This window comes from Dermacentor variabilis, chromosome 1 (genome assembly GCF_050947875.1).
Source record: "Dermacentor variabilis isolate Ectoservices chromosome 1, ASM5094787v1, whole genome shotgun sequence".
Lineage (NCBI taxonomy): Eukaryota > Metazoa > Arthropoda > Arachnida > Ixodida > Ixodidae > Dermacentor > Dermacentor variabilis.
Genome location: NC_134568.1, coordinates 66304801 through 66320194, shown reverse-complemented (window position 1 = coordinate 66320194; position 15394 = coordinate 66304801). Strand labels below are relative to the sequence as shown.

Genomic DNA, 15394 nt, shown 5'->3' with positions numbered 1-15394 from the left:
ATCGCTTCCCTTTCTTGTGCGGCAAAGTGTACATAGGGCCGACAGGCAGATGCTCCAATGACAGGCTAAGGGAACACAAGCAAAAATTAAACTGTTATTGAGATGGACATGCCTCCGTGCATAGTGATGATTGCGGGCGTAAACAACCGTTTAATGATTGTATAGTCGTGTTTAGAAATAAAGATAAAGATATGAGGGAGATTGTAGAAGCAAGCTTGATAGCAAAGGAAGGTGCAAACTGCACCAGCGCTCTGTCGATTTCTCTGAGCAAAAAGGAAATAGCCTATCTGAAAAATGCTGGGTTGCGCGTGCAATCATTTCCACTCGTTTGAGCCAGCATAAATACCATGCTTTTCTGAAATAAAATTCAGTTGATAGTTAGGACACATCCTGTCGTCTTTCTTGTCTGTGTAAATCCAGCGCTATGACTTCAATTGGTGTAACAAGAAGCCTCAGAAATAATTTCATATAAAACTTGTAGCGCAGTGACAGACGAGTTAGGAGGCTGGTAGAAAGCTCCAGCTGCGAATGAAGAATTGTCTAGCAACATAACTTTGCACCATACTGATTCCACATCGTCATGACCTATATCTAGTTCAGATGAGTTTAAAGAGTGGCGAACTAAAAGAAAGACGCTACCACCCACGTGGGATCTATCTTTGTGATAAGCAACGAAGCCTCCTGAAAAAAATCGTCAAAGCGATCTGCGATGCGGACAAAGTCTGCACCCGCTCGGTCCTCATCTTCAAAGCGATCTGTGATGTCGACAAAGTGTGCCCAGAGCTGGTAGCTTCGTATGTGCTCTGCTTTCAACGTTTACTTCGCACTGAAGCGAGAGACAGCATGAAGGTCAATTCACTCGCTGCTGCTGCCACGCTTTCTCACTTCAACGTTTTGACAGTGGCTTTCTGCAGCCATCAAGCGAGATAAAACTACTATCCTTACTTCGCATAGCTGTCTACTAATTTGATATCGCAATCAATGCTTTGCCTTTTGGGCGAAACTGCAACCTTTTTTGTGTATGGCGTTTCCTTTTTTTTTTTACTTTGGATGTTTGTCACTCACTCTTTGCAATAATGTTAAGACATCGCGACCAAAGTTTCGGAAGTGAGGCGTTTCGAATGAAGCGGGTGTTCTTTATCAGATTATCAGGGTCCGTTTTGACGAGAGCCGACTGTATAATACAAGACCTATTTCGAAATTCCCAGCCTCAGAACTCTATTTGCAGTGTATTCTGGTTCATAACACTAATATAATGTAGCTTTTCTTTCTTAACATGATAAATAAATCAGCACTCGCCTTTTCACATTATCTAGAGATGGCACTTCGCAGTAACAATGAATAAAGCCTTCCAGCCATCCGCTTTGTTTTGTTGTTTCCAATTTCTATAGTAATAATTTCTGTTTGCATGGTAATGTTTACTAATATGTTTTTACTTTTCCCGGGAGATTGAAAGCTCCCTCGCATTATATACGTGCAAATACAGTACCAAGAGAAAGAACCGAAAGTTGGTACTGTTTAATCCCATAACCACATCACAACACAAAAACATACACAATCAATGAGGCTATACTCAGAGAATCATTTGTTTAAAAATTGACAGAAACTATAGCATACGCGAAAGACATTACTTGACATTCTCATTCGAATACATTGTTACTTAGTGTTTCCTCCAACTAAAGGTCGTAGGTATGAGTGCCTTAATTGATGCAACCTTAAATAACTGTGCCTTAATTGACTTCGCCTTAATTAACACTAAAGGTCAAGGGTGCAACTCCCACCAAAGGACATGGGTTCAAGTGCCTGAATTAACTTTATCTTAATTAACTTTGCTTTTTTTCTTGCATGAGCGGCATCGAAGCCAGCTGTAAAAGAAGATAATTACAAACACGAGACCAGTGCCACAAGCACAAAGGGCAGTATGGGAATGCTGGCATGATGAGTGGCATTAGAGCTAGCTGTGGAAGACGACGACGAACACCCGAGCAGTGGCACAAGTGCGTGTCTGCGCGAGGTGAGCGCACATGACTTTCTGTACCGCACACCATGTTTTCCATACCATTGGTGGTATGAGCAACTTAAAGCTTTTGCCTTAAGATCTTGCTAACTTCGTACTTTCTAATCGTTCACAACAGAAAACAACATAATAAAGAAAAAATAAATGAACGTTCACCAGGCAGAAAAGAAAGAGAGAAAGGTGGCAAAATAAATGTCAGAGGATGCACTTCAGACTGAATCAAGATACATAAATCCAACATAAACAGTTGCTTAAGGGGCCCTGAACCACCCCTTGGGCTTGATGAAAAAACAAAGTGCGTGGATAGCATATGCTGCTGTGAACATCTCAGCCAAGTTTTGTAGTCGTGCACAGCGCATGGTTGCATGTAGTTGCGGTCTGCTACGTAATGCAGCTATCGTGGCCACCACGAGGTGCCGCAATGAATCCAATGGCTGAGCGCACTGCAACTCTCCGAGGACAACTGCATTTTTCGAATCGTAGGCGTCAAAATCGGAAATAGTGGCGTCAACGTGAATATCCAAAATCAAATTTAAACTGTGTGTCACAGTGACGTTCAACAGGAGGAGCATTGTGGGCCCACCTTGTTCTGCCGTAGCCTTCGCACTTCTGCCGAACGCATTGAAGAACTTTTTGCCAGCAAAGTATTTCTGAAATAGCCTATATAACTTCAAATGCATTTCTCGACTTCGATAAAAAGTGCCTCAGGGCCCCTTTAGGCGGGAACAGGAATTACCAGCCTAAAATTTACTAAAAACCTAGCTTTGTAAAAGTGCATTATAAGAATCATTTTTTATTCTCTTAACATGCCAACATGCTTAACATTCTCTTAACGTGATATTTCAGTCTTATTACTACAGTCAAACCTCGATATACCGAACATGGATATATCGAATTATTCTGTATACAGTCGAACTCACTTATAACAATATTCAAGTGCCACAAAAATTCCAATGTTTTAACCGATAATTGTTATAACCGGGTTGCATGAAAAAATGAAAATAGGGGGATAGCAGAGCCATTGAGAAAACTATAATGGCAGGGAGGCCAGTGCCGCTCCCCATCACCTTCCTCCACGCTGCTGCTGATTGTGTCCAAATCGTTTGATCACGTACGACAAGCGATATGCGCGCACCGATGAGGCATCGCTTTAGGCTGCCACGGCAGCCTGTCAGCACGAGAAATCCAGGAGAAACGCTGAGGCGAATTCACCACAAGCATCTCGCCACGTACAGGCGCCCAAATCTTTAACTGGCATGCGCGAGCGGCGACTTTTCCGTGCGTCGGCGCCGTATGACGGGGCGAGGCTGGAAACAGCTTAGCAGACGATGGGCCCAGCTGAGCGCGCTTTGTCTGCATGCGCTTAGCCTCAGACTCTTTCCAGCCGCGCCCCGTCATACGGCGCTGACGCACGGAAAAGTCGCCGCTAGCGCACGCCAGTTAAAGATTTGGGCGCCTGTACTTCTCATTGGCTTGCACGAAAAAATCCTATGTCCGTCAGCCTTGCATGCTTTACTTGAAGCTTGCCGACATCTTTCTTCAAGGCATCCAAGTGTTTCATGTAGTTCAGTGGAAAGTTGCTTGCGAAAACAAAGCCCCAGAGGGACAGAATCATCTGCTGGGCCTTCTGTGAGGATGATGTTGAGGCAGCCTGCCCTACCGCGTCATTGCTGCCGTCGTCACCGTCACTACCTGATGAAAGCATGTTCGCGAAGATCGTCTCATTGGTTAGAAGCACTTAAGTTTCCAAATCTATAGCCGTGTGCTTTCTTTTGACGGGCAACATTGTGCATTGCCGATGATCAGCGGGCAGATCAGCCAACTTCCGTTTCGGCTGCGAGTCAAGCGAGGCTGAGAAACCGCGTGGCCAGGAACGATTTCGACGCAACCAACAAAGACGAATGTGAGCAATTAAGCTATTTGCAGAACTGCACTGAATGATGAGCCAGCGACCAACATGCGAGCAATCTGCTAGCAGCACAGTTGGGGCAATCCATTCGTATTTCAGAGGGTGGGGCGGCTTAGAGCTATGAGCGCAGCCCATTTGCGTTCAAAGGGGTGGAAGTGAGACGGGAGAGAGAGCTGCACGGTGTTGGGATCCGCGACTCTCACGCGTCCCCTGATATGTTTTTTGCCCGCATAGCTCCTGTTTCCTGTAATCCGGCTTTGCCACGTTGCTTTACGGCAGCGGTCGCTATGCTTGCAGGGTAGTACAAGAGATGGCGCGAGTGTTGCTCTGCTAACGCCACCTAACGGTGGGGTTACTTGGGTGCAAAAAGGAGAAGGCTCTTCTTTGGCTCGGAATCGGCAAGCGTAAAATGGATACATCGAACTCCGCCACCCCAGACCACGTGCGCTCTGTTGACAGGCGGTGAGCTCTCCCGCAACACCCTCGAAGATAGCAGTGGCGTGATGGGTGTTCCCAACTGCTGCACACTATTGCTACACACACCAATCGTGCCAAGGGCGCTATTTGAACATAGCGGCATACACAGAGGGCAGCTTGGCTAGTTTGACAACATCAACGAAGCATTGCATTTGCCGCACTGACTCCTCGGTGCGGTGCTTTGCGCCTGCCGCGCCTCGTGAGAACTGGCGGTTTGCATCTGCAAAGACGGGCGACAGCACGCGCTCACTGGGCTCACTCATAGATGCCTTGGCAGACAGAACTTAACACTTTGTTAGTGACAGTTTTTCAAAATGTTTCGATTGATGGACGTGGGGATCGCAGCGGAAATAGCGGCCAAACGACGATGCTGCCGAGGTTCATGCCGCAAGCGCTGATGTTGCCCCGCTCCCGACTTCAACTGAGGCTGTAGCTGCTTTGGCCCTTCCACGCCACTACTGCGACGATATAGAAGACACCGGCCTATCGCTTGTGGATCGTTTAGACTATGTTGAGGAGTCCGTGTTTAAGCATGCAGCTGCTTTGGTGGGGCCTAGGCTAATTGTGTGCGGCGCAACCGACCATGTGTTCCCGGTTGACAAAATCGGCACGTGGCACAACCAAATGCACGTTCCGAGCAACGATTTTCGATTGGTTCATTGATTGATTTGCAGAAGTTTTTTACGTGATTTGATACATCGAATTCTGGCTATATCAACTATTTCGCAATCACTGTGCTGTTTGATATATCAAGGTTTGACTGCATATTGTACTGCTCGTGTCAGTGTCGCCGGTCGCCACACGTCCGTTTTGTTTAGCTTGCTCAAACGTTGCCCTCACAATATTATCCTCGGACTCGACTTTTTGGTCACCCATTCTGCTCTGATTGACTGTTCCGCTGGCGTTGTACAACTTGACCTATTCCTACCTGTCCCCGTTGACCTTCCTGCTCATGCTCCAACTCAGCTTTGTTCCGCGGATTTTATATGCCTCCCATTCTTGCAGCCACCTGCATCCTTGTCTTAGCCTGCCCACCTGTACCTGACGGAGACTATGTCCTTACTCCCGCGACTTCAGTCCTGCTTTCTCACAATGTCTCCTTCCCGCACACTATCGCTTCTGTTGCAGACAATCAGACATGTCTTCCCATCCTAAATTTCGGACAGTGCCCACAAGTACTTCCTCGAGGCATGTTTCTAGCCACATTGTCACCGACGCACGAGTGCCACATTTCCGCTCTATCTGTTGCGCCGTCTTTGACAAATGCTCATTCTGCGTCTTCTGCATCAGCCCCGACCGACGACTTTACAAAGATGATTGCACCGGACCTCTCAACCCAACAAGCCGCAGAGCTCCGTGGCCTCCTCGAGTCCTACTCCGACATTTTCGACCTGAACGATCGCCCTTTATGTCAAACTATGGTCGTGAAGCATCGTATAAATACCGGCGATGCAGCACCTGTTCGCCGACGCCCATACCAGGTGTCGCCTTCTGAGCGACAAGTTATCCAGAGCGAGGTTGACAAGATGCTTGCCAAAGAGGTTATTGAACACTCTTCCAGCCCGTGGGCGTCCCCTGTTGTTCTCGTCAAAAAGAAGGATAACAGCTGGCGATTCCGCGTTGACTATCGTCATCTAAACACGATCACCAAGAAAGATGTATATCCACTTCACCGCATTGATGATGCTCTGGATTGTCTCCACGGTGCCACTTATTTTTCATCTATAGACCTTCGCTCTGGATATTGGCAAATTGCCGTGGATGAAATGGACCGTGAAAAGACCACATTCATCACACCAGACGGCCTATATCAGTTCCGGGTAATGCCTTTTGGTTTGTGCAATGCCCCGGCGACCCTTGAACGGATGATGGACATGCTCTTACGTGGTTGGAAATGGTCCTTCTGTTTGTGCTACTTGGATGACATCATCGTATTCTCTTCAACTTTTGCGACGCATCTTGAAAGACTTTCATCTGTTCTTTCTGTTTTTCGCACCGCTGGCTTACAGCTCAACTCATCTAAGTGCCACTTCGGTCACCGCCAAATAACCATGTTCGGACACCTCACCGATTCGTCAGGCATTTGCCCCGACCCCGCTAAAGTTCATGCTGTGCAGAATTTCCCCGTACCAACTTGTGCCAAAGATGTTCGCAGCTTTATAGGCCTTTGCTCGTACTTCTGCAGGTTTGTGGAAAATTTCGCCCATGTTGCCCGTCCCCTGACTGACCTCCTGAAGAAAGACGTTCCTTTCTGTTGGGGCTCTGAACAGGCGTCTGCTTTCTCGCAGCTCATCACGCTGCTCACCACACCTCCTGTTCTCGCCCATTTTGACGCCTCCGCTCTGACAGAAATCTGCACTGACGCCAGTGGCTACGGCATCGGCACAGTTTTAGCTCAACGCCAATGTGGGCACGAACGCGTCATCGCCTACGCCAGCCGCCTCCCCCCCCCCCCCGCAGAGCGCAATTACTCGATTACTGAGCGCGAGTGTCTCGCCCTCATTTGGGCGGTAGGCAAGTTCCGACCCTACATATATGGTCGACCATTTACAGTTACCACCGACCACCACCCCCTTTGTTGGCTTTCCTCCGTCAAGGATCCCACCGGACGCCTCGGTCGCTGGGCCCTACGGCTACAGGAATACACATACACTGTGGTCTACAAGTCGGGTCGTCTACATCAGGACGCCGACTGCCTGTCTCGTCATCCCGTCGATGTACCGGACGGTTTAGTGGATGTCGCACCGATCTGCGTTCTTTCACTCTCTGCCTTGCAAGACATTGGCGCTGAACAACAACGCGATGAGTCGTTACGCCCCATTATCGAACACCTGCTCTCTGATCCGTCTGACCCATCCCTTCACATGTTCGTACTACAAAATGACATTCTGTATCGGCGCAACATGCACCCCGACGGGCCCGAGCTCCTAACCGTCATTCCGTCTCATCTGCGACAGAGTGTACTGCAGCAACTGCACGACGTTCCCGCCACTGGACACCTTGGCGTCACGCGGACCTATGACCGAATTTGGCGACAGTTTTTCTGGCCCCGTCTCAACCGCTCCGTCCGGCGCTATATTGCCGCGTGTGAGTTGTGTCAACGCCGGAAAAGACCAGCTGTGCCTCCCACCGGACTGCTGAAGCCTTTGGATATACCGGCCGACCCTTTTTTTCGAGTTGGCGTTGATCTTCTCGGACCATTCCCTATATCAAATGACGGAAATAGGTGGATTGCCGTGGCTACGGACTATACAACTCGCTGTGCCATTACTAGAGCCCTACCGACCAGCTGTGGCACAGACGTCGCTGATTTCTTGCTTCACGACGTTATCTTGCATCACGGTGCACCTCGTCAACTTCTCACCGATCGTGGCAGATACTTTCTTGCCAAAGTCATAGCTGACCTACTTCGATCATGTGCTACTAAACACAAACTTACTACTGCTTACCATCCTCAAACTAACGGTCTTACCGAACGCCTTAACCGCACATTAACTGACATGTTAGCAATGTATGTTTCCTCCGATCATCGCGACTGGGACATTGCTCTATCATTTGTCACGTTCGCCTACAATTTCTCGCGGCACGACACAGCTGGATATTCACCCTTCTATCTCCTCTTCGGCCGTGAGCCGACTTTGCCTTTCGAGACTCTCCTTTTGACCACACTCGACTCGCCGACAGAGTACACTCGGGATGTCATAGCCACAGCGACCCAAGCACGCCAGATTGCCCGCATTCGTCTTTCTGCTTCACAGACACGCTAGAAGTGCTGTTATGACCAGCGCCATCACGACGTGCACTACGAACCAGGTGTTCTTGTGCTAGTTTGGTATCCAACTCGGCATGTTGGTCTTTCGGTGAAATTCCTCTCGCGGTACTATGGCCCTTACCACATCCTTCGCCAGGTGACCCCTGTCACATATGAAGTGTCTCCGCTGGATGCCACGGTGCCTTCACCTCTGTCTGACATCATTCACGTCAGCCGCCTCAAACCCTGCCTTTCTCAGACCGATGAGCCGCACCAATAAGGTGCTTTTTCCGACGGGGGTGGTGTCACAGTCGGTAATGTGGGAAAAGGAGGACGATGATGGTGGCCTTGGAGATGACGAAGAAGTGTGTAGCATTATCGCTGTTCTACGCTTGCTGGCTCAGCCATTAAAAGCCATCTGTAAATAGACGCACGCTTTTTCCTTCCCGTAACAATATTAATTTTAAGACTATATGGCAGATTATTTATTTTCTTTCTTCTTTCATCTTCTTAAGATACAGTAGACTTCAGTTACCTAATTTGATCTCAACCGAAGGTCCCGTCAGGCACCCATGCATTTCCATGGCCCCAAACATTCATTATTTCAATCCTAAAATTGTCGTTTGCTGTATAATTTAAACTTGACTAGTCAGTACACATGCATCTAACCCTGATAGCAGCCTGTTTAGTGGCAGCATCTGCCTTGGTGGAGCTCAAGGAGACAGTAAATGCGTTGAACACATGTCATTTCCAGTCAAAAACATCTATTTTCAGGCCACGCTAGGGAGTTTTGAAGCAACAACTGTATATCACGGTAGTTACCCGATTCTAAAGTGCCTTTCTTTAGAAGAAAAAAAAGAATGGACAGGAAATTTCCAGCCCCCTGCAGTGAGACATAAAAGCAAAACAGCCTTCGCAACGGTGATATGCTTTACTGCATACCCCATATGTATTGCGGCGGAGCTGACTTTTAAAACACCGTGTGGTGAAGCTGGCTCCAGGAAACTGGCTGCCATAGTGCAACAGTTTTTCTAGCTAAAATATAAGGTGTACGTTAGATTTCTGCTTCATTTGGGTGCTTAACTGTCATTTCTACATTAGTTTTCTCATTTGGACACATAGGAAGTGGGCGCGCGTTCAATTCGGGGGTGTGTTAGAATAGGGCAAATACTGCCAAATGAATAGGCATTGTGCTCTTGCATTTTTTATGCATCTTAATTCGACCTGACAGATAATTCAATCAATTTTGCTGGGAATACTGCGTATAATTAATGGGCGTCGACCATACAAATATTGCACACCCAGCAAAACATTTACTCTGATACATCAGTGCCTATCCCATTTAGAAGACTAATTCTTCTTGCAGCCTGAAGCTAGATCTTTAGAGCACACAATGTAGTGTGCATACAGTCGAAACCCACATTAACGAAATCCCACAACAATCCCTGTATGCAACAATCACTGTAATACAATCGCGCATCAACGAAATTTACCGGAACGTAACCCCACATATTACCTACTCGCGTAGGGCTCATCATAACATCATCATGTTTTATGTCCACTGCAGAATGAAGGCCTCTCCCTGCAATCTCCATTACCCTTGTCCTGCGCCAATTGATTCCAACTAGCGCCCGCAAATTTCCTAATTTCATCACTCTACCTAGTCTTCTGCTGTCCTCGACTGCATTTCGCTTCTCTTGGTACCCATTCTGTAACCCTAATGGTCCAACGGTTATCTAACCGGCGCATTACATGACCTGCCCAGCTCCATTTCTTTCTCTTGATGTCAAATAGAATATCGTCTATAGCCATTTGCTCTCTGATACAGATCGCTCTCTTTCTGTCTCTTAATATTATGCCTAGCAATTTTTGGTCCATTGCTCTTTGTGCGGTCCTTAACTTGTTCTCAAGCTTCTTTGTCAGTCTCCGTAGGGCTAGCAGGCTCCAAAACAAGCTAAAATGTGATTGTTCTGTACTAAAATTGCATAAAATACCACCAGATTACACTTGTGTGGGCGCCGCTATCTTGAGCGCTGGAAACACGTCATGGCCGCCATCTTCTTTGTTGATCACCCATTTGAAACAGCATGCATGTTGCTACCACACGTGACGACGGTTTGTGCACACCTACTAGGAGAGAACATAGATTGTTGTTTGGAACGCACATTCAGTTTGCGTTGCCTGCAGCTGACGACTCGGTACGGTCTAGGCCAATCGCGTGAAGTAAAACTGAACGTACATTTTGAACGATGATCGTCGATCGTGGCAGTGCACTGCGTAATGTTCGCCTTGGTGAGAAAAATGCAGCAAAAACAAGGAAATGTACGTCCCATTGACATGGAATTGTTTATGGCGCTAGAAATGGACGTCGCAGTATGGAGTGCCATGCATCGGACCATGATTGAGTGATAGTCTGGAAATATGCATCCCTTGCTTCAAGAACGCTGGTTTGGTGGCACCTGAGAGGCATCGGGTGCAGATTCAGCGCCGAACGTAGATTTGAGTGAAAGGGCCGTAATCTCGATTGTTCGCCTTTGGGTACACGAGATACGATCACTTTTGCGCTCAACACTAGACGTGTCGGTGCAAACGGGCGATAGCGTGCGCTGGAGAAATCCTGCTGCATGTGCTGTTGCTCTGCGTCCGGTGCCGAGTTACACAAGATCTCGCAAAACTGCTTATATCTACAAAAGCAATTGACACCACGGCAGTACTGCTGCTGCTGGTCGACACATGAGGCAGACTTTGTACTGTCGGCAATGCGGTTCTACCGTATGTACTTGCATAATGATCGTATCCCTGAATTTTGTCGATAAAAATTTGTTTCGTTGTTTTCTTTCCCATGTAATGATCGCACCTCGAACTTGGCACAGCGACATGTCGTGTGCCAAGTCTAGCTAATGATCGTGGCGCTTACCATCTGTCAAATGCTACATGAATGACTCTGAATGACAAGGGACATTCCGCTGCACTACGTGGAGCGGATGCCTTGGAGAAGGATGTCAACAAGCTTCGCATAAAGCAAGCAAGGCTGACGGACATGGGGTTTTCTCGTGCAAGCCAGTGAGAAGTACAATGGACTTTCTTTAAATGGAGCCTCAAGGGACCAGGGAAATTTGCTCCGTTTATCACGAGTTCCATTACTGACTACCAAAGGCGATTACGATTCCATGAATACAAAACTAACCAGCCATCAGGGTGATGTTACGTTTCAAGACCTCTCACCAGGCCTCATGGCAAATTTTGGTTATATGCTGGAAGTTGTTACATGTCCTCTGGGAGCGTTCAGCCGCAAACATTTTTCACATTTTTCACTCGCTCAAATCGGCTCATGAATAGCCAAGATAGAAATATTTCAGTGCTATGAAGCCATGATTTCAGAAGGTGAGCTGCACTGTCAAGCAAGACACTCTTTCCACTTGCCCCGTCTAGCCTCCGCAAGTGAAATGCCTTCCCTGCGTTCTCCCATACCAGACCTCGAGGATCACGTGACGCATACGTCACAGGCCTCGCCTTCATTTTTTTTCTCTCTTTTTGTTTTTTTCCCTGGCGCTGCACACTTCAGCTGACGGCATCGCGCGCGAGCTGTTCTGATTGCCTGGTTTCACGGAGTGCACGATTTTGCGCGCTGTGCACAAGGACACATGACTAGCGGTATAATTCAGTGCTACACGAATACTGAGGCAGAACAAGCGAATCGCAGAGCATGATCACGTGCTGGAACACGGTAGAAAATGGCATAGTTTAGGTACCTGCATACGTGACTGCACGACAGTGGGAAAAAGCAGACAAAGTGGAAGTACATCTCTTTTGCTTCAGTGCGAAGTAAAACAAAAAAACAGACACACATTCCATTTGTGTGTTTGATTACTTCTCTAAAACTTCAATTCGTCAATTCAAGCAACAGATCACACAAATAACAGATGTTGCCTTGAATAATTCTCAAAGTAACGTGTCACCACGAGCGACATCACACTGCGGACACGAGTACGTAGGCAGGGTGTCTACCAAGTTGACATTTCCAAATTCCCTGAGTTTTCCAGGTTTTCCCTGAGTGCTTTTGCAAAATTCCCTGAGTGATGCAGAACTAACCAGGTTTTATGTCAAGACGCGCTGAAACCATATCGCCCTATGCTGTCACTCTCTAGTAAGCATATGAAAAAAATTTTAAAGAAAACCGACTTGATCCAATTTGAATACTAAGGAGTAGTGTTTATGTTATTCAAAAAAAGAATATAAGGGAGGGGGGTTATTAAAATGCACAACAAATAAAATGTCTTCGAAAAAATTTTCAAATCGAGTTGGACATTCTCTAGTACAAATAAAATGGAGATGCATACAGAAGCAAATATTTTCGAATATGAGCTATTTCTATCAACTGATAGCATGCTCAGTGTCATGCAACTGTCCTGACGTACTCTCAGCTCGCGCAAGATGCCTCAGTGTTGTGTTTCACTGCTTTAAAGAGTTTATTTTGGTTTGGATGAGGGACACCTGCATCTCAGCATCAGCCAACAATTTGTTTTTTGAGCTCAGGCTCCTTCAAAGAAGCGGTCGCATACTTAATTCCCCGTTCATTCCTCAGTACGTCGATCCTTTCTGTTCTCGTCCTCCTTTCGCCGTGCGTTCGCCCCACGGACCATTTGAAGAATACTCTTGGTCAATTTACAGTGAACGTCCAATTTTTAGGACCCCCTAGGGGCCGCGAAAACTGCCGAAAAATCAGGCAGTCCGAAAAAATAAATTCATGTCTTTTACTGCCCTTAAGGGCTAAAATCGATACATGTACGTTTGAAAAAGCCCTGAATGCCTGTCAGTGCACTTATTAGGCATATCGGTGCTCCTACTGTGACAGGTGAGGGCGGGTGCACACGTGTAAAATTAAGGAATACATACAGTGTCAAAGAGAGACATTCTTATTGAATGACAGGAAGTTATTCGGCATATATCTGGCGATCACTCAGGAAATGGTTGTTGTGGAACGACGTGTCGGTTCTGATGTACTTCGCTATAAAAACGCGCGAGATAGTGTCGAGCAGCCTATATTGGCTTTTGTGTGTATATATATATATCAATTCTAAATATTGTAAGGCAGTTTGTCGTGTGCGTATCATGGACACGCATGCTTATATCGCCTTCCGTTTCCCTACCACGGTTGCGCTTTAAAACCAACAGCGCGCGCATGCGATCCCATAGATGAGATGAATACATATATATAGAAAAGTATCAGTCATAGCTCTCGTAGTATAGCCTTCTGAGCCGTTTCCCTTTTCTTTTTCTTCTCTTTGTTTTTTTTCTTTGAAAGAAGTCCTATTAGGGTTATTATAATTACACGAAGGTATTTCGCCCTCGCCAGCAGCAGTACTTGAGATAGCTATTCCGGCGGCTAGCTTCCCACGCTATGCGTGCCGCCCCCGCACCTGTTTAAGCTTTTTCCTAGACGCTAGAGCTATACAATATCCGTTCAACCTTGAGCGATCGGAAAGCGCGTTTTCCACCCTGGGCCGGCGGAGAGGGGAGATTTCGTTCCGGCCGCGAAGCTCTCTACATCTCAGTAAGGTGCCTCGCGGTGGTCTCGTGCTGAAGATGCCCTCTCGGTGAGCGCATATTTCCCCCCTCATCTTTTAAGAGATTCAATACATACAAGCATTTGTCTCGCAAACCAGATTTATTTCAAGGGAATTTCCCACGTCTCAATAATTTCTCTCGTCGTATACGAGTGCTGATTGCCGTGTTATAGTTTGTTAACGAAGCTTCCCCTCAAGTCTAAATATTTTAAGGCACTTTTCTTAGTCTATAAAGCCGCTCGAGTTCACGCTGCTCCTCTGGCGGCCATTTTTCAAAGAAATTATGCCTTCCAACCACTCAGAATCAGCAAAAATCGACTGCCGCGGACAACATCAGTCCCTTTCCACATAAGTATGAGGCTCGGAGCAGGAGCTTTGGCGCTTGAAAGTAACCGTTGGCTTGACGAACCAACCGACTGAGCTACCTTTCCGGGCAACATTGAAGGATCACGAGTTCAAATCACATGTTATGTTCCTTTTTTTTTTCTTTTTCTTTTAATGTATTTTCCTTCCTTTTATCACTGTACGGAAACCCTCCTAAAAAAAAAATTATATATCCTCAATTATGTGTGGCCACACATGTGCAGGTCATAAATACCAGGTTCTCTAGCCGAGTGCCATCCATGCGGTATAACCGAGCTCAGATTGGTCCACCTTGACTGATCAAATAGGGCACCACTTTAGGTTAAATGAGGCGTACAACTCTTGCGGGACCCGCCGTGGTTGCTCAGTGGTCATGGTGTTAGACTGCTGAGCACGAGGTCGCGGGATCGGACCCCGGCCACGGCGGCCGCATTTCGATGGGGGCGAAATGCGAAAACACCCGTGTACTTAGAATTAGGTGCACGTTAAAGAACCCCAGGTGGTCGAAATTTTCGGAGTCCTCCACTACGGCGTGCATAATCAGAAAGTGGTTTTGTCCCGCAAAACACCATAATTCAATTTTTAATTTAACTCCTGCGGGGACGGTAGAGTATCCGTCTCCAGTGCAAGAGGACCGTGATTCAAATCCCGGTGCCGCGCAATTCTCCACCGGGAAATACAAAAAAAAAACCGTGTGTTGAGAAAATTGCACAAACAGGCCTGGAGTGCGGCCTGATCCCGGTGACCAGAACCGGTAACGCACTCTCTCACCAGAGCAGGATTGGCCACCCTGGTGCAGTACTTGGCCACAACCTCCTATATGAATACAACAATCAAACCCCGGCCCTCAGTCCCCAGCAGCCGCGAAGCAACTGACCACGGCGGCGGTCAGATCTGTAACGCTGCAGAGGGTGCTAAGAATACCTGGCTCCGGACAGGCCGCCATTGGAATCTGAACCTGGCAACGTTTAACGTTAGAACGCTATCTAGTGAGGCGAGTCTAGCAGTGTTATTGGAGGAATTAGAGGGTAGTAAATGGGATATAATAGGGCTCAGTGAGGTTAGGAGGACAAAAGAAGCATATACAGTGCTAAAAAGCGGGCATGTACTGTGTTACAGGGGCTTAGCGGAGAGACGAGAACTAGGAGTCGGATTCCTGATTAATAAGGAAATAGCTGGTAACATACAGGAATTCTATAGCATTAACGAGAGGGTGGCAGGTCTTGTTGTGAAACTTAATAAGAGGTACAAATTGAAGGTGGTACAAGTCTATGCCCCTACATGCAGTCATGATGACCAGGAAGTCGAAA

General features: G+C 47.1%; 1 protein-coding gene across 2 annotated transcripts in view; it reads right to left on the bottom strand.

Moving 5' to 3' along the window:
- LOC142578861 (ribosome biogenesis protein BMS1 homolog) overlaps positions 1-15394 on the bottom strand; it is a 195465-nt gene that overhangs the window by 138494 nt on the left and 41577 nt on the right. The window lies entirely within an intron of this gene.